The following is a 16,362-nucleotide window of genomic DNA, read 5'->3' on the forward strand; positions in this document are numbered from 1 at the left end:
TTTGCCAATATCAGTTAGATTGTTTTAAAATATCCACACACCAAAATCTGACTACCAAGCAAATGTAATGAAAATGAAATGAAGGTGAGTTAGTGGAAAGCACAAGGCCATATTATATCAGGCTCTAGCAAATTTACAGGCAGTCACTGCACGAAGAGGTAGATCTGAGTTGCACATTATATGATTCCCACAAAGATTAAGGAAATCTGAAGCTTTCAATATATTTTTAAATTTTTTTTTCATTTCATTTTTTAAACACCTGACCCAGACCCCAACCCTCACAGGAGCTGTAAAGATAACAGCATTAACCCGCAATGTAACTCTAATCCTAACCCTTACCCTGATTCTAAAATCGTCCCTAACTCCAAATGTAACAACAAAAATGATGCTAGAAGTTTGTAGCAAAAGGAACCTTAACCCTGATCATAATCCTAAAAACAATCATTAAGGTAACAATAATCTTTACCTTAAAAGTAATATTAATCAGAGCCCAGATGATGCCTGCATCCAATCAGAAGCATGCTTTGTATTATTTAAGAGTTGTATTTTTTCCAATGAACTCTCTCCATTATCACGTTTATAAAGTAACAGAGTCTGTTCTTTTTCTCCTGACACTGTGCCTTACTCCTGACATCCCCTGGAAATGACCCAGATCGGGCACCATCAAAGTAATGCTAATAGTAATGTCAATCCTAAGGGTATCTCTAGCCTCAGTGTTAATGGGACGCTAACAACAATCCCAACAGCCTTAAACAATCTGGTGGTGTGAAAGAGGTGCTGCCTTGCACATGCTGGGCAGTCCCATTGCCTGTTACATGCAGGCGGCAGCGTAGAAACATGACATTTTTATTTGTTTGCTGTGGTTTGGTTTTTTCTTTTTTTCTTTTTTTTTTTTCCCCCTTCCCTCCTCTTCCATCTTTGTGTTCTTCCCCTATAATCAAAAGAGAGCGGATCCCCAGGGTCTGTCCCGCAGACGTTCTTTCCGTGGTCTCTGCTGCCACCTGCTGGCCAATACACGGAACTGCCACTGTTGGGCGTTTGGTGCCGCAGGAAGCACAACGCAGATCTGAGTTCTGACCGGTCTACGCAGCAAATCCGCCAATCTTTATTGTGATAAGCCCTCCACATGGCATTGCGCATGCACTTGAACACGCAGCAGGCACAGATTTCTCCTAACTCCTTGAGGAGCAGGCAAGCAGAACAACTGAGCGCACCACTGCTTGTCATTGGGCCACCCCCATCATAGAGATGTGTGTTAGATCTTTTACCCACCCCTGGACTGGCCTTGTTGTTTAACGATAACCTCTGAAATCTGAGTTACTGTTTCTACCACCTGTAGTGTAGAATAGGTAGCCAATAAATGCTTTTCAACTGTGATGTATCTTTATTCTGCTCCATGCCAAACCTGTGACCAAAACCTCATAGGGGTTCACAAAGAACTCTGGCTCTGCCAGAGCCCCCATCCAGACCCTTCTTGAGTTACATTCACATCTAGTTTGGCTGAAAAGGTTGGACTGAAAATACTCAGTGCTTGGGCCTGTTTAACAGATATTTTTTCCTGATTATGCTGTCCATCGATCTTTTTAAACTGAACTCCTGCTCTAATCTGGTCTTTAAACATTTGTTGTCTCAAGACCCTAATGGGTCCAGACTGGATTACCTTAGGGGCTGGACGCCTAAGTCATGGCAGCAGATGGTTCTCTGACCTTTTCACCACTATTCAGAGCCTGCATCTGGCCGTAGGCACTCTTGTCTCCCCATCAATTGGGCAGAAAATTTGATGTTCTTTATGTTCTGCATTGCCCAAAAGTGCACCCAGTGCTCCAGGTGAGGCAGTAGCAATGCAGAGCAAAGAGGGACAACCCTTTCTCTCACCCAGCTGGCAATAAATTGCTTTATGCGCTCCAGGGTACCGTTGGCCTTCCTGGCTGCCTGGGCACACTGCTGACTCACTTCCAATTTTATGTTGAGAAGGACCCCCAATGCTTTTCAGTCAGACGTCTCTCATGTGTCCCATATCCAGTCAGTGTGTATGTCCAGGGTTGCCCATACCCAGGTGCACAATCAGGCACTTGTTCTTGTTATACTTTATGCACTTGGTGCTTAGTACCAACTGGTACCCACTTCTCTGACTTGTCCACATCTCTCTGCAAGTCCTCTCCACCCTCAGTGGAGGCAACAGCACCTCCTCATCTGGTCTCATCAGCAAACTTGCTCAGGACATCTTCTAGTCCTGCATTCAAGTCATCTGCATAAACATGAAAGTGGCCCTAAAGTGGAGCCCTGGGAAACTCTGACAGTGACCATCTACCAGCCCGATGGAACCCACTGACTATAATCCTTTGGGACAGAACTACTGGCCAACTGCTCACTCACCACTGCTGGTGAACCTGAAAGGCAAAATGTCAGCGTGCTGGGACAAACAGACACCAATATAGTTACATATAGCCGCGTCAATTTATTGCCCGAAAAGCCAGACTTTTATAGGAGACAGACAAGGGCGTCCAAAAATCACACACGCTAATTGGAGGAAAGCTACTGCAATAACAACCCTATAACCCCCCTTCAAAGCCACGAGCCATTCATTCTTTTCCTAGAGATGTCCTTGGTTCTCATGCTGTTTATCCTGCTCCGCAGCTGCTGCTCTGTGAACTCCTTATCTCAATCCATGGCTGCTGCTCTGTAAAATTCTTCTTGTATTACAACACACCACGTTCTGTTTCTGTCTAGCTGTATGCAGGAATTTCTGTCCAGAAGGGTGCTGGAGAAATAGTATCAAAAGCTCTACTGAAATCCTCAAGGATTACATCAACTGCCTTCCCTTGTTCAGCTCAATGGATAAAGGTCTCATAAAAAGACCTGAAATTAAATAGGACCTTCCCCTCTGTATCTTGTGTTGTCTGTGACCTGTCCTTCAGTTGTTTTTCCATAACTCCCACCGTCATTTTCTCCATAATTTTACCAAGCACTGTAGTGAGACTGACAGGTCCATAGTTGCCCGTGTCATCTTTCTTGCTCTTCCTTACAATGAGACAACATTTGCCAGCTTCCTGTCAACAGGTATGACCCTAGATTTATTAGATGCCATTGAAATGCGAGCCCAGAGCATGCTAAAGTGTCATCAGTGCAAGAACGTAGATGTGCCATAGCTTTGCAATGCCTTGAAATCCAGACTATGCCACAGATGGAGCAGAGAGGAAGATCTGCCTCTTCTGTTCTGAGCTCATCCTTTTGATAAGCTGAATATCACTACATACTCCATGGGGTCAGGTGCAAAAGACACAATGGGTGCCCTAAGCATGGGGCTGCAGTGGTATTTAGGATGGCCAAGAATACCTCCCTTCTGGCCCTCAGCTGATGCTCCAGAAGGAGCTGTCTATCTCATAGATTTTCCGTCACAGTTTACAAGCACTAGCACAAAACTAGGATCACCCAAGGCACCTTGGGCATCACTGAGAGACTGTGTATGAGTAGTGCAGTCCCTGTGGAATAAAAACCAAGGATTCAGATGAGGGACTCACACACAGACACCTCACTGTGCACATCTGAACTCAGCTAGGTGAACTTGTAGCTCCTGTGGTTCTTTGAAAAACTGATCCCAATTCAGCCCCAGGGTTTCCATCTGAGGATGAGATGCCTAACGCTAGAATAAGGATGGGATGGTCTGTTGATAACAGGACAAATGGAAACGGATTTAAATTAAAAAGGGGAGACATAGGTTAGATGTGAGGAACCTATATTTTTACACAGCAACACTGGAAAAAGTTGCCCTCAGAGGCTGTGCATGCCCAATGGATGGGATCCTGGGTTTACTCTGGGTTTACCCTCACGTCAGTCCATGTTTCTACTCATACTTTTGTCTAGGTGAACTCTCACTTTACTCAAGGTTTTACTCACAGTTTACCATCAGGGAGTGTGATCGGGAGATGGGCTGGTGGAGTGACTTGCTGGCATCCCCGAGGGAAGGCTGCCAGGCAGATACCCCCAGAAAAGTGGTTGACTCCCTGCCCTGTCACAGTCAGACAGACCTGACTGATGAGAAGGGTTGGAAGAGAGTCCCAACTCAACATCACAGGAGCCCCCCCATGCCTGCCTAGCCCTCGACCCCTGATCCATATAAGCAACAGGTTTGACACTCTGAAATCTGAAGGAGATAAGAATGGGGAGGCAATGGAGGATCTGCCTAGGAGGAAACCTAATGCAAGGCAGTCACTACCAAGCCTTGTGACTTCCTCTGCCATGAAAGAAAGAAGGGTGGTCGTGGTGGGTGACTCCCTTCTCAGAGGAATAGAGGGCCCCATTTGCAGACTGGACCCCAGTTGTCAGTAAGTCTGCTGCCTTCTTGGTTTCAGGTCAGGGACATAATGAGGAAACTCCCAATGCTGGTTAGGTCCACTGATTATTTTCCACTACTCATAGTTTAGGTGGGCAGTGATGAAATTTCTTAGATAAGACTACAAACTATAAAAAGAGATTTCAGGAATTTAGGCCATTTAGTTCACAAAATGGGAGATCAAGTGATTTTTTGTTCTATACCTTCAGTGGCAGTGAGGGACACAGAGCAGGCTTGGAAAGCAAAGCAATGAACAATTGTCTCAGAGGTTGGTACTGAGCCAGAAACTTTGAGTTCTTTGATCACAGGACAGTTTACTTGGCCCATGGTCTGTTATCCATGAATGGAACCCAACTGTCTCAAAGGGGGAAGTGAATCCTAGCACAGACGGTAGCGGGGCTTATCGAAAGAGCTTTAAACTAGCTACGATGGGGGAGGGGACAAAACAGGGCTTACCAGAGATAAGCCTAGGGAAATGCTGTTTGAGCTGGGAGAGAGGCAGATGCCTCAGCTGAAGTGCGTCTACACCAACGCACGCAGCTTGGTCAACAAGCAGGAGGAGCTGGAAGCAACTGTGCATCTGACAAACCATGACCTAGTTGCTATTACCGACCCATGGTGGGACCACTGCCATGACTGGAGTGCTGTGATGGATGGTTACAAGCTCTTCAGAAGGGATAGAGGAGGAAGGAAGGGTGGTGGTGTGGCCCTTTATATTAAAGAGAGTTTTGATGTTGAAGAGCTTGGGCTTCAGAATGAAGTGCATGTTTGTAAGGATCGGGGGAAAGGCCTGTAAGTGTGACATCTTGCTAAAGGTTTCTTATAGACCGCCTAATTGATGGGTGAGGCATTCTATGAGCAGCTTACTGAAGTCGCAAGATTGCCAGCACACCTTTTCTTGGGAGACTACAACTTCTCTGATATATGCTGGGAATATAATAAATAGCAGAGGAATCAGTCCAAGAGGTTTATAGATTGCATGCAAGACAGCTTCCTTACACAGCTGGTATGAAGTCCTACCAGGGGTGGTTCCTTGCTAGACCTGCTCTTCACTAACAGTGAAGGACTGGTAGGAGTTGAGAAGGTTGGGGACTGTCTTGGGCAGAGTGGCCATGAAATGGTAGAATTCTCTATTCTTGGAGATGTCAGAAGGGTGACTAGCAAAACTACTATCCTGAACTTCTAGAGGGCGGACTTTGACCTGTTCAGGACACTTGTAGCACAGGTCCCTTGGGAGTCGCTCCTTATGGGTAAAGGGGTCCAGGAAGCCTGGACACTCCTCAAGATGGAAATCTTAAAGGCACGAGATCAGGCTGTCCCTGAATGCCATAAGGTGAGCCATAGGGGAAGAAGACCAGTGCAGATGAACTGGGAAAAACTATTGAGACTCAGGAAGAAAAAGAGAATCTACGCCCTCTGGAAGAAGGGGCTGGGTACTTGGGGAGATTACAAGGAAGTTGCTAAGGCATGCAGGGAGGAAGTTAGGAAGGCACATTACTTCCCTGTCCCTTAATCCATGCCCAGAGCTTCTCAGCCATGTCACTGCCAACTGTAAGCTCCATGCAGAGTTCAAGTGGGACACAGAGGGCACAGCCTTCTGCTGGGTGGATGCAAGTGTTGGTGGAACCAGATGGGACAAAGCCCTCCCACCATGCCCTCCTGGGAAAATGGCCACCCCAAGAATGGCAGTCTGCCTCCTCCATGACCCCATCTGAAATGCTCCTGCACTGATTGATTAAAGGGCTTTAAACCAGGTCCAAATGGGGAAGGGTGGGGAATTGGATGTGACAGAGAAGGGCTGAGGGATGTTGTTGCTGTTGGAGATTGAAGGGAAAGCCTCTGAGTTGTTCTATAGGATTGTGTGAGGATTCCTCAGAGAAAGTCTTGTTGCCAATACCCCGTCCTAAATCTTACTGTGTACCCTCTGGGGGTAACCCCAACCTACTGCTGCCCTAAAGTGCCTGTAGACCAGTGCGGGTAGCATGAGAAATAAACGGGACAAATCAAGAGAAAACCACAGAGCTTTTCCTTTCATGCAGGCTGCTGATTCCGAGCAAGGCCCTGAACATCAGTACCACAGTGTAGATGCAAGACCCAGACAGGCTAAATCAAAGCATGCTTCTGGAAGGGGATGCTTTCTGAAGAATCCTTACACTAATGAGAGGACCACAAACATTCACTCAGCGAACTCCAAATCTCTGTGCCTTTTCAGGCCTAGGGTCTTGTTTGTCTCACAGAGACATGGTGGGATGGCTCCCACCTCTGAACTGTAGCAAAGTAGGTACAGACTCTTCATTACGATTAGGCAATGAAGATGAAGAAAGGCTGCTGCCATCTGTGAGAGTGCACTGAGCTCTGCCCGGGGATGGCAGAGGAGCCACCTGAATACTGATGGGAAGGTTTCAAAAAGAAGAGCAGCATATTCTGTTCCTTGCTTCCTGATCAGGAAGAACAAGAGGAGGGGGACAGGCAGGAATCTGAGTTACAGCTCAGATGAATTTTTTTTCTTCAGACTGCCTGCTGTGGTGCAGTGTTTTGGTTCTAGGAGAAAACCATTGATAACACTCTGATGTTTACAGCTGCTGCTAAGCAGTGTTGTACGGAGCCAAGGCCATGGTCAGTAAAGGCACATGGAGCTGGGAGGGAACAGAGTGAGGACAGCTGACTGATAGTGGCCAAAGAGACGTTGTCTATCAGCTGACAGCAAGCAGAAATTGTATTGAAAGGGGTGGGAGTTCATCTCAGTCTCTTCACTGCTCAGGGCCCAGCTGAGCATCAGTCTGGTGGTGCTGAGCAAGTGCTTGTGCATCAGTTGTTACATACGATTCTATATCAACGGATATATAGTGATAACTATTACTCCTCTCCTTTTATCTCTCTTAGTAAATTGCTTTGTTACAACCCAGAAGTTGTACTCTTTTTCCCAGTTCTCATCCCCATCCCACTGGGAATGGGGCAGTGCACAAAGCACTGTGAGCTGCTGAGCCACATGTTGGGTTCAACAACCACAGTCATTTTGGTGCCTGATGTGAGGCTCCAAGGGTTGTGGTAAGAGCACATCTGTCCAGAGTGGACAGGGCTTTGTGGGAGTTGGAGATGTGCAGGCCATGGTGCTGATAGTTTCCCTATTTGTGAAGCTTGCTGAGTCTTCTCATGAAGCTGCATTTCACAGCTCCTTGCTTGCTGCTTGTTTTCCCTGCTGCATCATTTGTCAACTCTGGATGCTGGATTAGGGTATTTATTTTGCTATGCTGTTTGACCTTGGTTTGTACCACGATAAAATTGGCAAAGTGAAGTTTTGTGCACATTCAGCTCTTTGGACATCTTTGGGTTTTGGAAGTAATATTGTTGGTATGATTAGGAATTACACATTTTACACTGTCGTCTCTGGGAGACCAGGGGTATTCAAGGAGAGACTGGATATTGTGTTGAGGGACATGGTTTAGTGGGAGCTATTGGTAATAGGTGAACGGTTGGATTGGATGATCTTTCAGGCCTTTTCCAGCCTTGGTGATTCTATGATTCTAGGACTGAGGTTAAACAATTATTCAGGAATATCAGTGAGAGATCTGCCCCAAGGTGAGAAGGCTCTGCATGGCAGGGGGTGTGGGACGGTCTGGGCAGCTGCCTGGAGTGGTGGGCACCCCCAGGGCTTTGGAACTTCATCTCCGAGCAACTGCAGGATCCTGAGAAACTGGTAGAATATTGGAGACAGGTCTGCTGTGGCACTGGTAATCCTAAAAAGGCCCAAATGACTGCAGTGTGCCAGGGCCTGGCCCACACCTACTGAGCTGTGTTCAACACTATTCAGCATCTTCAAGGGGAAGAGAGCTGGATCTGCTGACATTGCTGCAGCCTCTGCAACTCCTGGCACAGTCCCTGCAATAGCTCCAAGTTTTTGCTACACATCCTGCAGTTGCTCCAAGCTCTGGACAGATCCCACCGTCACTCCACCCCTCATAAGGAGCTCTGCGGTCACTTATGCTACAGGTCCTGTAGCTGTTCCAAGTAATGAGATAAGAAAATTAAGCAAACCCCTGAGTGCTGCTGTAGAGACGACGGGACTGCTGTGAGACACACAAGACCTTCAGGCCTGTAGAAATGAGAGGACTCGAATCCTCTGTGCACTGTATCAGTGTAAAGAGAGGAGGAATGAAAAGAACTAGTTGTGCTTCTATCTGTGGCTGTACCTTCCCCAAATCCAGACAAAGTTGGATAAGAGAAGAGCTAAGGAAAAGCGTATTTTGAATGCTATTTATTTATCTCTTAACCTATTCGGGGAATCTGGTTCCATGTTTACATGAGCTCTTGGAGTGAGAAAATGGATAGTAGGTGTGAAAGAAGTGAAACAAATTTTTATTTATAAGTTCAATAACATTTTTTTGCACGTTGCTATATCTCACATAATCAATCAATCAAAGATGCATAAAAGATGAAGAACCATCACTGGGAATCATGCGATGAAGATGTGCACTTTATTGAAGCGGGAATAGTGAGTATTGCAACACCTTCCTGAGAGCGTGCTTGATCTCCCTATTCCTCATGCTGTAGATAATAGGGTTCAGTGTTGGAGGAACCACTGAGTACAGAAGTGCCACTGTCAGATCCAGGAGTGGGGAGGGAATGGAGGGGGGCTTCAGGTAGGCAAAAGCACCAGTGCTGAGAAACAGGGAGACCACGGCCAGGTGAGGGAGGCACGTGGAGAAGGCTTTGTGCCGTCCCTGCTCAGAGGGCATCCTCAGCACAGCCACGAAGATCTGCACATAGGACACAACTATGAAAACATAGCAGCCTACATCTAAACTGATAGTAAAAATGAGAAACACAACTTCCCTGAGATTTGATTCTGAGCAGGAGAGCTTGAGGATCTGGGGAATTTCACAGAAAAACTGGTTGACAACATTGCCTTGGCAGAGAGGCAGTGAAAACGTACTGGCAGTGTGCAGCAGGGAACTGAGAACCCCAGTGCCCCAGGCAGCTGCTGCCATGGTGGCACAAGCTCTGCTGTCCATCAAGGTCCCGTAGTGCAGGGGCTTGCAAATGGCAACGTAGCGGTCATAGGACATGATGGTGAGAAGGGAATACTCTGCTGACATGAAGAAGGTAAAGAAAAATAGCTGTGCAGCACATCCTGTGTAGGAGATGGCCCTGGTGTCCCAGAGGGCGTTGGCCATGGCTTTGGGGAGAGTGGTGGAGATGCTGCCCAGGTCAAGGAGGGCCAGGTTGAGGAGGAAGAAGTACATGGGGGTGTGCAGGCGGCGGTCGCAGGCTACGGCTGTGCTGATGAGGCCGTTGCCCAGGAAGGCAGCCAGGTAGATGCCCAGGAAGAGCCAGAAGTGCAGGAGCTGCAGCTGCCGCGTGTCTGCCAACGGCAGCAGGAGGAACTCACTGATGGAGCTGCTGTTGGGCATCTGCTGTTGTTGGGCTTGGAGTCCTGCTCAGAGTGCAGAAGATAATGACAAGTCCAGACCATTCTCAGAGGCACTACTCCTGCTATACTATGAAATGTTTTAATTCTCCTACAACAGTGTACATTTAGCACCATTACTTGCATTTAATTTCATGTAGATCAGCATTCCTTAAGCAGAAGCAGCATATGGAGCTCTAACCTTCCTCTTATTTTCTTATCCCTTCTCCCTGGATATTTTCATCTGTTTCAAGTCTCATATCTTTACCACAAGTGCTCTTAGAGCCCCCTGCCCGAGCTTCTGTGGCATTCAGTTTCAGTTAGAAAATGCTGCCTGTTTGTAGGATAAGTGAATTATTCATGCCTACAGAAAATGATGATAATTCCATCCTTTGAGAAAGGGGAGACTGAAAGCACATCATGTGTGACTGTTCACAAAACAAGCAATTGATTGACGAAAAATTCTCAGAACTCTTATTGCCCCTTTTAGATTTCTGACTCCAAACCTCTTTGCCTCAGAACAGGAAATGGAAACCCCCTGCCTTGGCTCTCCACTTGCAAAGTGCCCTCAGAAACATTCAGTTGTGCAGTGGAGCTGTGATCCCCTGCCCCAGGCAGCAGCTGTGGCAGCACAAACCCTGCCGGGGGCTCCTTCCCCCCACCCGTCTCCCCGCAGTGCCCTGGGCAGCTCCCCGGGCAGGCTGAGTGCTGAGCCTGGCAGGCGGCAGAGTCCCATACCCGGCACACAGCCCCTGGGGCACAGCAGGGACCCTGCTCTGCAGGACAGCCCTGGGCACCCGTCTCAGCTGGAGCAGAAAGCTTTTTCCACAGTAAAGAAACATGCAGTGCCTGCAGTCAGATCTCCTATGGGATGTCCCAGTTATAGTTACCCCTTAATTAAAAGCAGCTCATGGTCAGCTGTGAGACTTACCTTGTCATGGTCTGTGAGCAATGCTCCTGCAGTGAGTTCACAGCCCGCTCACACCACACACATCCTGCAAGCTCTCTCCAATTTCTCTCCTCTCCTTCTGTCACCTGCAGGCTGTGCTGTGCACGAGATCTGCTCCTGGGCACAGCTGTCTCTCTGCAGCTCTGCCCACTTTTATGAGCTCCCTGTGTCCCAGGAACCTGGACAAGCAAGCAGCAGATTATGTCATTTTTATCCTTCCCACTCATTTCCCCTGACATGTCCCTGGGTCCTCATGGCCAACAGCTCCTGAAAGACAACAGCATCATGACTGTGCTTTGAAATCCGCTCAATTAACCACCACATGTCCAGTGGTCAGTGACTGATTGGAGACATATGGGGAGTGCTCCCAGAGATCGTTTGATGAAACAATAAGGGCAACCAGACAAGGAAGGCGAGGTTTGGACTTTCCCTGTGCAGGGCAGTGATCCAGCTGAGGCAGCGCAGGAGTCTCATCCCTTGACAGAAATCCTGGAGCTGAAATGGGATTCGGCTCCCCACAGAACCACAGGAGCTGGGATTTCTCTGGTTCAGTTCAGAAGTGCACAAGGAGTTGCCTGCATGTGAGCTCCTGCTCTGAGTCCTCGGTCCTTCAGCTGGGAGGCAGCTGCTCACACACAGACACTGGGTGATGCCCAAGGTGCCTGGGCTGCTCCTGATGTTTGCAAGTGCTTGTAAACCGTGTGGGAAATCCCTGAGATAGACACCTCCTTCCTGGGCATCAGCTGAGGGCCAGAGAGGGGATAGCACCGGCTGTCCGGTGAATTCACTCACAGCTACAAGAGCAGCACAGGGCCTTCAGGAAAGCCATGCCCATGGTGTGTCCGTGCTGCTACGTCACCTCCAAGACCCACGATCGGTCTAATGTTTGTGTGCCACCTTCTGCACACTGATTCTATAGATGAGCTATCCAGTCAGGCAATGTCCAGTGATGCTTTTCAATTAGGATATTTACTTCTGTGCTTTTGCACTAATGCAAACACCAACACACAAGAAGCTAGAAATCTTGGTAGAGCTGCAGGCCTGAGCTCCTGTTTGGACCATGGGGACACAGTTTAATGGTTTCCACAACTGCACTGTAGCACAAGGGGGATACCGAGTCTTTAGGATGGATGGGCGAGGAGACAAAGAAGGGCGACTGCCCTCTGTGAGAGTGCACTGAGCTCTGCCTGGGGATGGAAGAGCAGACAGGTCAGAGCTAATGGAAATGGCCAACAGAGGAGACCATCAGTGTCTTTTCCTGTCTTCCTGATCAGGGAGAGTAAATGGAAGGTGCCCTCTGCAGACAGATGGGAATCTGATGTTGTCTGTCCCTTGTCCCATTTGGTGACCTTTGTCACTCCATTATCTGTGGCAGGGACAGCACAGCAGGGCATGTGGCATCCAGCAGATCCATGGAGAGCACAGATGGAAGCTTCTTGACCAAGCCATGGAGGAACCAAAGAGGAGAGGTGCTCTGCTGGATCTCATACTCTCCGGCATGGAAGGACTTGTGGGAACTGTGAAGGTGAAAGGGGCATCAGGCCATGTGCAAGATGCAAATGTATCTCTTTTAATTTATTTATTTATTTTGAGGCTGTAAGCTTAATAGTTGATCATAAATGTCAATAAAACTGAAACAAATAATTGAAGACAAAGATGGAAATCAATGAAAATGTGTTAACCCTTCTCAACATGAAAAATTCTCATGAGTCTTGTTCCATTTTAAGTTGTAAATATGAATCTTTGAGGTGATTTGATGCCTTTTTTTTTCTTTTACTGAAACTACAATGTTTTCCAGAACTGTGTTCGCTGGACACAAATGCCTTCAGGTTCAGAGACACAGACAGCGGTGCCAGTGCCAATGCCCTGTGACTATAGCCCGGTGCCCAGCACTACTCTTCCCTGCTGCCTATTTGATGTGCCTCATCCTCCAAGTTTTTTCAGCTCTCCTAAATAAATGGCCATGGTTAAGGGCATGTTTTCAGCAGGCCATTTGGGCACACACTACTCCCACTGCCCTCCAGATTTCTCCATCCCTTGCTCTTTGTTCAGTCAGATACCTCCCAATTATCTGTCTGATTTCTGACTTTCAGGGGGATTACTGGAATTTGTTCCATCTCCCCAAAGTCTGATGGAATGTGTTGTCAACTCCTTCACTGTGATTTGATCTATCCCTTCCTATCTATTCTTTTTCTTTTTCTTCTTATACTTTTTCTTTTTCTCAATCACTGTCTCTTTTTTATTAAGGCACGACGTCTGAAAGATGTTCATTAATGTCAGTAAAAGTGAAAAACAGAGTTGGAGACAAAGATATAAATCAATGAGAATGTGTTAACCCATCTCAATGTGTGAAATACTCACAAGTCCTGATCAATTTTAAGTTGATACCTCTCAACTACCTGGCTGATCTATCCCAGGAAGATTACTGGAATTTGCTCCATCTCTCAGAGTCTGATGGCCTCTGTTGTCAACTACTTCACTGTGATTCAATCTATCCTATCCTACCTCAGTATAAATCATTTCTTTTAAAAATATTCCATGTGAAAGACAAACTTCAATAGATGCAGCTTGAACATGGCATGCAGTTGATCACTGTGTTTTACTGTTCATTCAATTGCATCACCTTTCTTTCCATTTGCTGGCCAGATAAAAAAGAGAAATCTTTCCTTTTCCATGTGTAGCTGGTTCTCTGAGGAAAGCCAGTGGGAGTTGGTGCAAAGCAGTTTTAACACTGAGCGGATGAATGCAGAGGAGAAGAGTGATGTGAAGAAAAGTGATGCAAGTCCCATAGGTCCATTGTGAGCAGAAATTGTGTGGGGAGGTTGAGAAGGACCTTTGTCAACACAGTAACAGTACAGAACTCATTGGGACATCCTGGATTGGTATCAGTTGCACAGTGCTGCTTTAATGTCTTCTTTAAACCCAACTATAAATAAATAGACAATAAATTTATACTGGATTCTTTAAGCTCTCTCCAGATATCCCTCCTTTTTGCTGAACAAGTTCTGATAACCTGAAGAAGATAACAAGATGGTATAAGGCACAGGAGATTCTTTAGGTTATAATGGGCCCCAGGGTGCATTTGATGCTGAGTTCATCAGCCTCTAGTGCAGAGAGAAGTTTGCACAAAGTGCTCAACAAGACAAAATCAGAAGTAACAGTGAAGTTTCTTGGAGTATTAATGGGCCCACTGAGGGCCATTACCAAGTAAGCTTCCCAAGGGACTTGTTAGAGAAGATAACTGGAAGCCATGACTAAAGGCAGGCAAAGGCACTGGCATGCTAAGAAACCTCTCCTTTGCCTTACGAAGCAGACAGGTCAAGCCCTGATTGCAAGACCAGTGGTAGAGAGATCCTGTCTCTCATGTTGGCTCCTGGCATTTCCTGGGGCAATGGGTTGGAGGTCCGTATGATGTTAAATGAAAGACATGGGGACAGAAGATCCCAGGCTCTACATGTGGTGCAAGGACGCTGTGAGGTTCATGTCCCATATGAGACCTATGTTTCATTGCAGGATGTGAGAAGGGATGTGAGAAGGGCCCAGTCTGAACAAGCAGCCAATCCCTGTGAAACTCTGAACTTCAGATCTCTCAGTTCCAGTGCCCTCATTTGCACATTCTCCCAGAGTTTGATGTCCTTTATGTTCTGCGGTGCACAATCAGGCACTTGTTCTTGTTATACGTTATGCACTTGGTGCTTAGTACCAACTGGTACCCACTTCTCTGACTTGTCCACATCTCTCTGCAAGTCCTCTCCACCCTCAGTCGAGGCAACAGCACCTCCTCATCTGGTCTCATCAGCAAACTTGCTCAGAACGTCTTCTAGTCCTGCATGCAAGTCATCTGCATAAACATGAAAGGAAAGTGGCCCCAAAATGGAACCCTGGGGACCCCGACAGTGACCATCTACCAGCCTGATGAAAAAAACTGACTATAATCCTTTGGGACTGACCTACTGGCCAACTGCTCACCCACCACATTGTGTTTCTGTCTAGCCATATGCAGAACATTCTGTCCAGAAGGTTGTTGTGAGAAACAGTATCAAAATCTCCACTGAAATCCTCAAGGATTACATCAACTGGCTTCCCTTGGTCAACTAAACGGATAAATGTGTCACAGAATGAGCTTAAATTAAACAGGACCTTCGCCTCACAAACTTGTGTTGGCTGCGACCAATGACAGAATTGTCCTTCAGCTGTTTTTCCATAACTCCCACCATCATTTTCTCCATAATTTTACCAGGCTCTGGACTGACAGGTCCATAATTGCCCATGTCATCTTTCTTGCTCTTCCTTACAATGAGACAACATTTGCCAGCTTCCTGTCAGCTGGCATGACCCTAGACTTCTTTAGATGCAATTGAAATGACAGCCCAGAGCACACAAAGGCGTCATCATTGAAAGAAAGTAGATGTGCCATAGCTTTGCAATGTCTTGAACTCCAGAGTATGCCACAAATGGAGCAGAGGGGAAGATTTGCCTCTTCTGTAGTGAACTCATTCATTTGGTAAGCAGAATAACACTACCTGATACATGAGGACTGTGTCTCTGCTCTGCTCTGCTCAGCTCACAGGGCAGCGGTGCAGGGTGTTGCTCTCATGTCAGTGCAGGTAAACTCACTTTAACCTTTTTTCTTCTGTAAATGCTTCCTCTATTTCTATGCTCAGATACACTTCCACATTCCCTCAAGTACACTTCCATATATCATTAACAATTACACTTTCTTATACCATCAAAACTGTTTGTCAAACAGTACAGTTCTTCAGTTCACATAAACTCCCTTAATACAGTCTGTATTCTTCAGTTATAAACACTGTGCCACAGAACCAGCACTGATTGAACCACCTCCCTCACACACTTCCTCACAAGCAGTACTTAGTATTACATAAATGGGTTGACACTCATTGGTCGGGTGGAATGTACACCTCTCCTCAGGACAATCTTACTAATCTACAGAGCACAAACTCCCATCTTCTTACATACAAGCAGAAAGTACATATGAGTGGACACACAACACAGTCTTTCACTTTGTCCGTGTCTGGCCATTTCCCTCACAGGAGGAAGGAAACATGGATCGGGACTCGGCACTCACCCTGCAGCTGTTCTGTGTCTCACTCACACCACACTCACTCTGACATTTAGATCAAAAACCATGGTTTATTCATACTACACAATGCTGACAACGTTTTCTAGCTGGAATCTTAATAACACTCATACTCTGGTCGACCAGTTGCAAACGTTAATGTTTTTCCCAGAGTCGGCTTGACACACGGTACCAAACACTTAAAGCAGATGATAATATTGAACATACAACCTATAACCCCCGTGATTACAACTTGGAGAACCCAGGCTACCATTTGACAGGCTATCCACTATATCCCATACCCGTAGGAGAGACCAACCTAGGTCCCTCCTATTGTCAACTACCTGGGAGAGAGTATTTGTTCTTGTTTCCATTCATATGACATACAGTTCCCTTTCATAGGAACTCACCCAAGGAGTCTTCCTACCCAGCTGGCAACCAAAGCCATGAGCTCACCTCCCTGGGAGCAGCACGTATGGCTGTAAACTGTGTAGGATGTCTCCTCAAGACATATGGGCTCCACTTACCATACACATACCTGGTCCACCTATGGGTGGTCCTTGTCTGTCCCTGCAGTGATCAGGTGAGGAAGG

Source organism: Coturnix japonica, chromosome 28 (assembly GCF_054131305.1).
Source record: "Coturnix japonica strain WE chromosome 28, WE-NBRP24, whole genome shotgun sequence".
In the NCBI taxonomy this organism is placed as follows: Eukaryota; Metazoa; Chordata; class Aves; order Galliformes; family Phasianidae; genus Coturnix; species Coturnix japonica.